The sequence below is a fragment of the Protopterus annectens genome, chromosome 9.part0 (assembly GCF_019279795.1).
Source record: "Protopterus annectens isolate FY-2018-M chromosome 9.part0, PAN1.0, whole genome shotgun sequence".
Lineage (NCBI taxonomy): Eukaryota > Metazoa > Chordata > Ceratodontiformes > Protopteridae > Protopterus > Protopterus annectens.
The window spans coordinates 181517355-181530215 of record NC_056743.1 but is presented as its reverse complement, the minus strand read 5'-3'; the positions used below and the strand labels follow the sequence as shown (position 1 = coordinate 181530215).

The 12861-nt window shown below is 44.0% G+C and overlaps 1 protein-coding gene across 2 annotated transcripts in view; it reads right to left on the bottom strand.

Moving 5' to 3' along the window:
* Positions 1-12861, bottom strand: part of LOC122811120 (golgin subfamily B member 1-like) — a 2318314-nt gene that overhangs the window by 379915 nt on the left and 1925538 nt on the right. The window lies entirely within an intron of this gene.

The window sequence follows — 12861 nt, the reverse complement described above, 5'->3', positions numbered from 1 at the left end:
CTAAAAGAACAATGTTCAAGATCTCAACAACTGAAGACCCAGGAAGCAGTTAAGATTATAAGGTGGCTGGTGTCTGAAAAACTGGCACAGTTTGGTGATGGACACCAGCAATGATGTCAAGATGAAGATGCATTTTTAAGCAATAGTCGAAAAGTGATCCACTGAAGCAGATGCAAGTCCTAACACATAATAAAGGATGATGATCTGACAGTGGCCACAGCAACAAGAAAAACTTGCATATGGGAGAAGACCATAAAGAATAACTGCTGGATGGCCTCACAAAGGGGCTTCATTTGGCAATGCTGGTGGGCAGGCAGGAACTTGATCTGGGTTATAGTAAGAGCTTCATCATTCTGCACCAGGATGCAGGTGGAAGATAACAGAAAATAAATCAGGTCCTTCATAAACCACATCTGGGGAGGTCTACAAGTTTTTTCAAGAGCCTTGTCCACTAAGGAGCAGAATTTCTACAGCTGATATGAATCTTTGAGAGCTGTATGACCTAATGTAGCACAGGAATAATATTTATTGTCCCATTTGTCCAGAATTTTGGCTCTTATAAGTACAGCAAAGGTTTCACAACCAACAACCTGCCAGAAGGAAGCCAAAGACATTGACTCAGAAATGTAAACTGAGGGGCTTGATCCATTGTAACAGGGGCTTGTAAAGTGTGTCAGCCTCCTTTTTTTGTGGGGGGAGCACAGGCGTACACAAAGGATGTTTCTAGGCTGATATAACATTCTTGACATCCATTTCAATGGACAGGATGATTCAGGGCTTTTAGAAATTTCTGATGGGAAGAGATGTTAGCCCAAAATCCAGTCTAAACTGGACCTTACACACACCTCAAGGTCTCCAAAACCTAGACCTTATACACACCACAAAGGCTCCAAAGAAAGTACAGTTTTGTACCTACCATAAATGTAGATGTTTGAGTGCTAATATAGCTGCAGTCATAACAGATGGGTTCTCCTGCCGTCAGGCGGGTCCTCGGTCGGCCGAATTCCAAAGTCTAGGTCCGGCGTCGGTTGTCGTCACTTCTTCCCTGACGTCAGTGCAACAGGGGTATAAAAGAACCCGCCGACGCCATTTTCTTCAGTTTTTCTTGCCCCAGATGTCAGGTGCCCCCAGAAGGAAGGCAAAACATAAATTTATTTAGTAAAGCAAATGCAATATAATCAGAAAACAGTAGTTGCAAGCAAATACACCATAAAAGAATACCCCAATGAGGTTGTATGAGGAGGTGTTAGCTATAAGGCCTGTCCCAAGAGGGGAAGGAGGGAGGGAAACCTGGACTGCAGCTGTATTAGCACTCGAACATCTACATTTATGGTAGGTACAAAACTGTACTATGTTCATCGTGCATACAGCTGCAGTCATAACAGATGGGTAGAATCCCAAAGCTAATAAAGGAGTGGTAGGCACTAAGTGGAACTAGGTGGAGCCAGGATGCCCTGCAAGACTGCAGTGGCAAAGCCCGCTCTAGTTTTGGAGTATAATGGTAGGTGATAGTGCTTGGAGAAAGTATGTACAGAACTCCAAGTGGCTGCTTCCAAAATATCTTTGGTAGGAACCCCCCTGAGGAAGGCAACAGAGGTAGCTGTGGCCCTTGTGGAGTGAGATCTGATGCCTGTAGGTACAGTTTTACCATGAAAAGAGTAACAAAAGTGTATGCAGTGGGCTATCCATTTTGAGATTGTCTGTTTGGAAATCGGCTTCCCTTGAGCACCTGTAGCATAGGACACAAAGAGTTGCTCTGATTTTCTGAAAGGCTTTGTTCTGTCCAAATAATAATGGAGCTGTCTGTGAATGTCCAAGGAATGTAGTAGCCTCTCCCCTTTGTTTTGTGGATTAGGGTAAAATGTAGGTAAGTGGATAGCCTGATTCAAGGCTACCCTGGATACTACCTTTGGCATAAATGAAGGATTGGTTCGTAAGGAAACTCTGTCCTGATGGAAAATGATGAAAGGCTGCACAGCCATGAGGGCTTGTAGTTCCAAAACCCTGCGTGCTGAGGTGATAGCTAGAAGGAAGGCTGTTTTCCATGACAAATATTGCAGATCTGTTGAAGCAGCTGGCTCAAAAGGAGGCAGGGTTAGTTTTTCTAGAATGAAATTGAGGTCCCAAGCAGGTACTGGTTGCTTCCTTGGGGGTTTTATATTCTTAGCCCCTCTGAGGAACTGTCTTAAGAGAGGGTGAGAGAATAAAGGAGGATCAGTGTTGTACTCTGCCGAAATGGCTGAGGCATGAATTTTGATGGAGGAGAATGAAAGTCCACTGCTTAGCAGCTCGGCTAAGTACTGTAGTATTTGAGGTAAATTCAGTATTCTGGGATTCTGACCCTTTTTCTGATTCCAGACACAAAACCGTTTCCATTTTGCAGAGTAGGCTTTTCTAGTAGAAGGCCTTCGGGCCTCCAAAATGACATCCTGCACCTCCTTGGAGACTAGGGTCTGCTGTGAATTTAAGGAATTCTCCATGCGGCTAGATTGAGTGTTTTCAGCTGACTGTGAAGAGTTTTGAAGTTGTGCTGAGTCAGTAGAAGAGGCATTAGAGGCAGGATCCACGGTGGGGAATGCGTCAGGCTCCTCAGGAGTGGGTACCAGTGTTGTCTTGGCCAGTCTGGAGCAATGAGAATCATCTTTGGTCTGTCTGCTCTGGCTTTTAATAGAACTTTGGCCAGCAGTGGAAGAGGTGGAAAGGCATAAACCATCATTGTTGTCCAATTGAAATAGAGTGCGTCCACTTTCCAGGCCTGTGGATGAAAGGTCCTTGAGCAGAATTTTGTCAATTGGTAATTTCTGTGGGTGGCAAAGAGATCTATGTCTGGCCTTCCCCATGCTTGAATTATCATTGTAAAAACTTGAGGATGCAACTTCCATTCGTGTGGATCTGTCATATTTCTGCTCAGGTTGTCTGCCAGTGTGTTTTCCTTCCCTGGCAGGAATTGTGCTTGAAATTGGATTTGCAATTCCAGAGCCGTGTTCCAAAGGGACATAGATAGTCTGCACAGGGGATATGAATGAGTTCCTCCCGGTTTGTTTATGTACCACATCACTGTGGTGTTGTCTGTTCTTATCAATAGCTGCCCTGGATGCAGTAGGTCTTTGAAAGCCATAATAGCATTTATTACTGCTAGCATTTCCTTTTGATTGATGTGTAGGTGCTTTTCTTTTTGTGACCATTTGCCCTGAATGCACCGATCTGTCATGTGTTCCCCCCAGGCGTAGTCCGAGGCGTCTGTTTTGATGACTTGATTTGCTTGAGGCTTGCAGAATGGGAGACCTATGTTTCTTTGGCATGCTTGAGCCCACCACAGAAATTCCTTTTGAAGACATGGAATCAGTGGTATGATTGTTTCCAAACTGTGGCTGTGTTGAGACCATAAGTTTTTTAGGTACCATTGAAGTTTCCTCATATGCAGCTTTGCACATGGGATTAGCAGGATGCAAGATGCCATGAATCCCAGAGCCTGCAGGATTTTCCTTGCAGTCAGCCTGGTGAAGGTTGCCAGTTTTCTGAAGTATAGAGTTAATTGCCCTTGTTTCTCTGGCGTGAGGTAGGCCATCTGGGTGTTTGTATCCAAGCTGGCACCTAGGAAAATTATTGTTTGAGAGGGTATTAGTCTCGACTTCTTTTTGTTGACTGTGTATCCCAGAGATTTCAACATTATTACAAACGCCAGGTGTTTCAGAAGAGTGTGTTTGCTGTCCGCTTGGATCAGGCAGTCATCTAGATATGGGTATATTTGTATCCCTTGAAGTCTGCAGAAGACAATTACTGATGCCAGGCATTTCATGAACACTCTGGGCGCAGTAGATAAGCCAAAGGGCAATGCAGAGAATTGATAATGGGATGAACCTGCAAGAAATCTGAGGTATCTTCCGCAAACTTGTCTGATTGGGACATGCAGGTAATGCCTCCTTGAGGTCCAATGTCACCAGCCAAGACTCCTTGCCCAGCATGGGAAGAAGCTGCTGTAATGTGAGCATCTTGAACTTTGGTACGAGTAAAAATGTGTTTAGGATGGATAGGTCCAAAATAGGTCTCCAGTCTTTGCCCTTCCTTGGTACCAGGAATAGTCTGGAATAAAAACCTTGACCCTGTTCTTGTGCAGGTACCTCTTGAATAGCTTTCATGTTCATGAGATCTGAAATTTGTTTTTGTGCCTCTGTCCTTTGATTGTGTGGCAGGTTTGGCATGCCTCTCATTTTTGGAAGGGTGTGAAAGTGGAATCTGTAGCCTCTGTCTATAATGTCCAGGATCCATTTGTCCTGTGTGACAGTATGCCAATTTTTCGAAAATAATGCCAGTTTTCCGCCTAAAGGAGCTGCCATTTGAGCCTTGCTTGGCATGCAAAGGGGAAAGTCATTGGGTCTGCTTTCTGAATGGCTGTGAACTATCCTCACCCCCTCTTGGTGTAGGTGTTTGCCATTGTCTGACTCTAAATGATCCTTGAGATTGCCCTCTACCTCTCGGGTGCCTGTATCTCTCTCTTTGAGGTCTGTCTGTGGCTGGAAAGGACCAATTTTTTGAAGGCCAATTATTACTGAAACGTGGCGATTGTACCTGTAGGAAATCTTTCACTGTTTGCATTGATTTTGCCTTTTCCTCCATTTTCTTTAATACCTCCTCAGCTTTAACACCAAACAATACATCTTTTTGCAGTGGGGCATCTAGTAATTTAGCTTTGACATGATCTGGTAAGGTTTGCTCTTTGAGCCAAGCATGTCTACGTATGACTGATCCTGTAACAGCAGCTCTACAAGAGGCCTCTAAAGCATCAAAACCACATTGCAAGGTATATTTACCCACTTGCTCTGCACTATGCAACAAACCCTGCAACTCCTTCAAGTCTGGTTGTTCAGGTTGTGACATTTTGCTTTTCAACTGAGATAACAAAAACTGTTGATACTTTAACATATGGAACTGACAGTTTAATGCCCTCATGGTTAAAGTGGCCGAGGTGTATACCTTTTTCCCCCACCTTTCTAAAGCTCTGGAATCTCTCTCTGAAGGTAATGGATTTTTGGCAGTGGAGGCCTTAATTCCCTTGGGACCCTGTGAAATAGTTTCTGGGTTAGCCGCATGGCTTTTGTATAGGAAATGGTGTGAATCAGGCACCCGGTAATACCTGTCAGGCTTGACTGGAGCTGGAGGTAAAGAATCTGGGTTAAGGCTGGCCTCTGAATACACATCATCTAATATGTCTAAGACAGGAGGTATAGCCAGAGGCCTGTGCTGAGGGAGCAAGAGGAAATCCCTGAGCCTTTTCTTGGAGTTTGAGTACTCTTGGCCTTCCCAGTGGAAGTGTTCCCTCAAGGTATGCAAGGTTTCCCCAAAAGAGTAATCCTCAGGGGGGGAGACAGAGGGAATGGACTCCTCTGCATCAGAATCTTCGAAAGGGGAGTAAGAATGTTCCTGGTCCTCAGAATGCTCTGAAGTAATGGAGGCCTGGTCCGAGGAAAGGTATTCTTCCTCCACTCTGGGCCTTTTGTCCAGGGGGGGGGGGGGTTGAGAACCCCTGATAAGAGTAATCAAATCCTCAGCCATTTTGAGCATCTGCTTTTTAGGCATGGGGCATTGAGAGGGGCCCTGTGGAGCTTGTCTTTTAGAATGCATGGCTGCTTTAGATTTAGTGTAAGCCTTTATGGAAAAAGAAGAAGAAGGCCTGAAGACACCTTGAGAGGAGGCAGGCCTGTCTGAACTCTGAGTTTCCCCGCCAAGAGTGACTTCGGTATCTGTAGTCGGGGTGTGGGCCGAAGAGCCTGCGACCTTGGGCACAGAAGACACCGCTAATAAAGTGTCATCGGTAGTCAGGGGCTGCGTAGGCGCCTCGCTGAGAACCGGAGCACATGTAGTCGGCTTTAGCGTGGTGTCGGTAGAAGTCGCAGACCTTGTATGTCGGTCCTTATCTTTACGTCATTTACTCAAAATTGGAGTCGGAGTATCCGACGACATGTTGTAGTTAAACTTTTTGCCAAAATAGTGTTGGGCGAACTCCGCCCGACGCTTAATAGTGCGTCTGTTGAATGTAGCACAAAAACGACAGGCCGAGACGTCGTGGTCTGGGCCTAAGCAAGGTAAACAGAGGGAATGGAAATCCTTATGCGGTATTTGCTTCCCACATGAAATGCAATTATTATCTGTGTCTGACATCGGTCTGAGGCAAGAAAAGTTTCCCCAACGGGGTACTTAGCTTTCTAGAAGTCTTCGGTTGAAAAATATTCGTAATCTCAGGAGCTGGCTGACCGGCACTTGCGAACTGCTTCTGCTTCGGGCACCGCGCGGCAAGAAAGACTGAAGAAAATGGTGTCGGCTGGTTCTTTTATACCCCTGTCGCACTGACGTCAGGGAAGAAGCGACGACAACCGACGCCGGACCTACACTTTGGAATTCGGCCGACCGAGAACCCGCCTGATGGCAGGAGAACCCATCTGTTATGACTGCAGCTGTATGCATGATGAACATCAAGGTCATCCAGCAGAGACAGGTGAACTCACTGCCTTTGATTAACTTAGCGTCAATGGTCCTGAGGTCTTCAAACTCATCATGTTAATCTGAAACGGAGAGGTCATAACAGCTCAGTGCAAGCTCAGGCAAAGAAAAACAAGTGATGGCTACGCTCTAGGTGTCAAATTACATGGAAATAGTGTGCAAGCAAGCATCAATAAACAGCAGCGCACAGTGATGTTACCAGCAATTAGTCTGCTGCCAAGATCTCTTCAGATTCCTTAAGGGTATAGTCCTGAATCTGTTATTCACATTTCTGTCAGATGGACTTAAGTCATGAGCTCCAGAAATGGATTACCCCCTCCATATACCTCTCAATTTCTCAATGCAAGAAGTCTGAACAAAGACAGAAATAATGGGGAGACAAATGCTGAAAATTAGGGACAGATTTTAAACATTGCTCCTATAAACTTAGAAAACTACTAGTATAACGGGTTTTGAATTATGTATTTTCTGAAGGATATGAAGTCTGAAACTCAAAACAGTGTAAGAAACTTCTCTGTGTGGAAGACTTTCAGTCCATATATCTCTAGTTAATCACTGTACATTAATCAGATCAAACAATAGTAGTAGAAGTAGCGAACTTAAACTCATCTTAAGTCAAAACAAAACAAAACAAAAAATAATAATAGAAAATATATAACTGTACAACATTACTAAGTATTCAAAAGTAATTCCAGCAAGGCAGGCAGTTTGTTTCCAGTCGAAAATCCTTTTTTAAGTACACAGACAAGCGAACTAAGTAAAACAAAAATACAGTAATAATTTCCTCACAACCTTTCTAAATATATATATATATATATATATATATATATATATATATACTTTTTATCAGGCATGGGAGTGGTTTATTGTGCTGTAAAACAAAGTGTTATTGGTACACATGTTAAATTCACATCCCTTCCCCCATCAAAGGAGATTATTTGTTTTTTGAAGTCTGAAACTCAAATACATGTATGCCATTTTGGAATTTAGTTACTTCAATCATCAATGATTTGCTTGAAAACCACAAATTTTGTGAGGAACAGACCAAAAATATGAGGCAAAAATATGCAAATCTGTATAGTTGACAGGAATGCCCCTGCCCAAAATTTACACAGCTAAGACAACACTGTTCGGTCTTGGAAAAGACCTGGGGAGGGAAGGCATTAGTTTTGAGTATTCTCATATGGCTTAGTAACTGCAGGGAGCTCCACCAGATAAGGGTGGCTGGTTTCAAGTTGATGCTGATTAAATGCCCCACCACACCTTTTTTAAGCAAAGTCTACCTTCTGAATATTACAACCTAAGAAAAAAGTTTTGCAGGTAAATTCTAATGTGGGCCACATCAATGTCTCTCTGCTTAGTGCCAGAAGTCTTAAAAGATCTCAAGGAACTCCAGCAAACTGCATGCATCTATATCTGTGTTGTAACAGTCTTGGTTTCAATGTAAAGACAGTACTCCCTCTTCACTGGCTTTCTGTTCCTAGTGCACATTCAGACCTGTTGGAAACTGAGGGGGATATTTACATTTGTCAAACAGCCAGTTACCTCTGCATAGGTTCCATAACACCCACAACCAGAAATTACTGAAACAAAAGTTATGTACTAACCATAACTATGCATCTGTGTTATCCATTTCCATTCTTCCTCAACAAATGGGTCTTGGATCCAACCTCGGATCAGCCTTGGCTACATTTGCTTTAGACTCTTGGGTCGGACCCTTGAGCTCCTCCCTTGTCAGTGCAGGGTCCCCTACACTTTGGTGCATACGTCTCAGATGTTCATGTCAAAACGAAGGGGTTGTGGTTGATAACTGCAAAAGTACAGTTGTGTATACTTACCATAAATATAGATGTTCGAGTGTATTCACTGTTGCAGTCATTACATTTAGGGCTATCCTGCTGGCAGGTTGCCCTCAGTCGGCCTGAATTCCAAAGTCTTGGGTCCTGCATCGGTTGCTGTCGCCCCTTCCCTGACGTCAGGTCGTCAGGGGGTATAAAAGATGCAGCAGACACCATTTTCTTCAGTTTTTCTTGCCCCAGATGTCAGGTGCCCCCAAAAGGGTATGCTATAAGTAACACATACATGCATCAAAATAAACTTTACCTTCATCTATAAGCAAATACACCACATAGGTTGTATAGATCAGAGAAGGAAAGATAAGTTCCAGCAAAAATAAGGGGGGTGGTGGGTGGGTAACCTGGACTGCAACAGTGAATACACTCGAACATCTACATTTATGGTAAGTGTACACAAATGTACTATGTTCTGCGTGTTTCACTGTTGCAGTCATTACATTTGGGTAGATTCCCAAAGCTATGGATGGGAAGATGGAACTAAATAGCATTAGGGGCGGCTATGAGGACCTGCAGAACTGCAGTGGCAAAGCCTGCCCTGGATTTAGAGTAAAGTGGTAGATTGTAATGTTTTGTAAAGGTATGCACTGAACTCCAAGTAGTAGCCTCTAAAATATCTTTGGTTGGTACTCCACTGAGAAAGGCTGCAGAAGTGGCTGCAGCTCTGGTTGAACGTGGCCTAATGTCCTTAGGCACAGGTTTGCCATGCTGAGAGTAGCAGAAACGAATGCAGTGACTTATCCACTTTGAAATAGTCTGCTTGGAGATCGCCTTTCCTTGTGATCCTGCAGCATATGCCACTAGTAATTGTTCTGTCTTTCTGAAAACTTTAGTTTTATCCAAGTAGAATCTAAGTTGTCTGTGTACGGCCAAAGAATGCAGAATTTTCTCCCCATTGTTCTGTGGATTTGGATAAAAATTTGCAAATTAATAGTTTGGTTAAGGGCTACACTGGATACTAACTTTAGGCATAAATGTAGGATTTGTCCTCAGAGAGACCCTATCTGGATAAAAAATGATAAAGGGTTCCACAGCCATGAGAGCCTGCAAGCTCTGACACTCGTCTTGCAGAAGTTATTGCTAGAAGCAGAGCTGTTTTCCAAGATAAAATCTTTATATCTGCAGTAGCAGCTAGCTCAAAAGGAGGTAAGGTGAGTTCTTCCAAGACATAACTGAGGTCCCATGAAGGTGTTGGCGTTCTCCTTGGAGGCCTTAAATTTTTGGCTCCTCTGAGGTATTGCCTTAATAAAGGATAAGAAAAGAGTGGTGGCTCTGTATTGTAATGAGCCGAAATGGCAGAGGCATGCATGGATTTAATTGATGAGAAAGATAGGCCTTTGTCCAGCATCTCAGTTAAGTACTGCAAAATCTGAGGAATATTTGGGACAGCTGTATCAGTTCCTTGAGCTTGGTTCCCAGCACAAAATCTCTTCCATTTTCCAGCATAGGATTTTCTAGTACTAGGGCTTCTGGCTTCTAAAATGACATCCATCACAGCTTTACTGAGAGGTGCACTTTGTATGGCAACATTATCTGCTATGCTGCCAGGTTTGGGGTCCTGAGTTGGCTGTGCAGAATCTGATTGTTTTGTTGGGACAGTAGATGAGTTATTTGAGGTAAGGTCCAGGCTGGGGATTGAGACAAGTTCCTTAAGAATACCAGTACTGGCGTGGCCAGTCTGGGGCAATCAGAATCATTTTTTGGTTTCTCCTGTCTGACCTTTAGGGGTACTTTGGGGAGGAGAGGCAGTGGAGGAAAGGCATATACTGATAGGTTTGTCCAGCTGAAAGATAAGACGTCCACTTTCCATGCTTGTCTGTGATAAGTCCTTGTGCAGAATCTTTTCAGTTGTTTGTTGTGAGGGGAGGCAAATAAATCTATGTCTGGGCGTCCCCATTTCTTTGTTATCATGCTGAAGACTTGTGGATCCAGGTGCCACTTGTGGGGACCCATGAGGTTTCTGCTTAGTTCGTCTGCCAGAGTATTTTCCTTTCCTGGCAGGAATTGTGCCTGCAGATGAACTTGGCAAGTCAATGCTGTGTCCCACAAAGCCATGGCTAGTCTGCAAAGGGGGTAAGAGTGAGTGACCCCCTGCTTGTTTATGTACCACATGACTGTGGTGTTGTCTGTCTTTATCAGAAGTTGTCCCGGATGAATTAGGTCCTTGAAGGCTAATAGGGCACTTTGAACAGCTAGCATCTCCTTTTGATTGATATGTAGATGCATTTGGTTTGAGGACCAGATGCCCTGAATACCTCTTCCTGCCATGTGGGCCTCCCAGGCATAATCTGATGCATCCGTCGTAAGGTTCTGCCTGGCTGGGGGTATTGAGAATGGCTGTCCCTTGTTTTGGTGACAAGCCTTTGCCCACCATCAAAACTCCTGTTGCAGGCAGGGCATGAGAGAAATCATTGTTTCCAGGCTGTGGCAATGTTGTGTCCAGATGCTTTTTAGGTACCATTGAAATTTCCTCATATGCAGTCTTGCATATGGAATTAATAGGATGCAGGATGCCATGAAGCCCAAAGCCTGCAGAATTTTTCTTGCAGATAACTGGGCCTTTGCCGCCATTTCCTTGAAATAGGTAGTCAGTTGCCTTTGTTTGTCTAGCGTGAGATAAGCTATCTGGGCAGTTGTATTTAAGCTTGCACCCAGGAATATTATTTCTTGTGAGGGTACTAGTTTTGATTTCTTTTCGTTGACTGTGTACCCTAGGTATGTTAAAAGTTTATTCACAAATGCCAGATGCTGCAGTAGAATGTCCTTGTTCTCTGTTTGAATGAGGCAGTCATCCAAGTAAGGATATATTTGTATTCCTCCTTGTCTGCAGAAAGCAATTACTGGTGCCAGGCACTTTGTGAAGACCCTGGGTGCAGTATATAAGCCAAAGGGCAGTGCAGAGAATTGGTAATGCTTTGAGCCAGCCTTGAATCTGCAGTATCTTCTGCATGATTGTCTGATTGGGACATGCAGGTATGCCTCTTTTAGATCTAAAGTCACGGGCCAAGCCTTGCTGCCCAGCATGGGCAGAAGCTGCTGCAAGGTCAACATCTTGAATTTGGGTATATCCAGGTAAGTGTTTAGAATAGATAGGTCCAGAATTGGTCTCCATGCTTTGTCCTTTCTGGGTACCAAGAACAGTCGAGTAAAATCCTTTTCCCTGCTCTTGCTGTGGCACGTGTTGAATATCCCCCATGTGCATGAGAGATGCAACTTGTTTTTGAGCCTCTGCCCATTGATTTTTTGGCAGGTATGCCCAACCGTTTGTCCTTGGCAGGGTATGGAAGTGAAACTTGTAGCCTTGTGACACTATGTCTAGAACCCATTTGTCTTGGGTAATAATGTGCCAATTTTGAGAAAAAAGTGCTAGCTTTCCCCCTAAGGGTGCTGCCAGAAGATAAGTGCTTGCTACAGGCAGGGGGAAGTCATTGGGACTGTTTCCTGTATGGTTGTGATTTGTCCTCTCCGCTTTTGGAGGTAGAAGCACCCATTGCTGGACTGTCCCTTTGAGGCCTCTCTGACACTGGAAAGGACCAATTATTTGTAGGTCAGTGTCTGCTAAACCTAGGAGGCTGTACCTGTAAGAATTCCTTGACCGTTTCCATAGATTTAGCTTTGTCCTCCATTTTCTTTAACACCTCTTCTGCCTTAACACCAAACAGGGTATCATGCTGTAATGGAGCATCTAATAATTTTGCTTTGACATGATCAGGCAGATTTTGTTCCTTTAACCAAGCATGCCTCCTAATGACAGAACCTGTAACAGCAGCCCTGCAGGAGGCCTCTAGAGAATCAAAACCACATTGCAAAGTATGCTTTCCAACCTGTTCAGCTGTATGCAATAAATCCTGCATTTCTTTGTTTTCTGCACATTCAGAATTTATCAACATTTTCTGTTTAAGCAGTGTCATGACATATTGCTGATATTTGAGCATATGAAACTGGCAATTTAAGGCCCTTATAGCCAAGGTAGCAGATGTGTAAATCATTTTCCCCCATTTGTCTAGTGCCCTAGAATCTCTGTCAGAGGGGGTAGGGTTTTTTGCAGTGGAAGCCTTGACCCCCTTGGGATCCTGAGAAATAGTTTCTGGGTCTGCAGCAGGGTTTTTGAAAAGGAATTTGTGAGAGTCAGGAACCCTGTAGTATCTGTCCAGCTTAACAGGAGCTGGAGGCAAAGAGTCAGGGGTCAGACTAGACTCTGAAAACACATCATCTACAATGTCTAACACAGGTGGAATAGCTAGAGGCCTGTGTTGAGGTAGTAAAAGGAAGTCTCTGAGCCTTTCCTAGATTCTGAAAAATCTTGGCTCTCCCAGTGGAAATGCTCCCTCATGGTATGCAAGATTTCCCCAAAAGAGTAGTCCTCAGGAGTAGAAGCTGAAGGAATAGATTCATCAGGATCAGAATCCTCGTAGTGAGATAGAGAATATTCCTGATCAGAAGAGGAATCAGAAGAAATGGAAACCTGACCTGAAGATTCATATTCTGTCTCTTGCCTAGGCCTCTTATC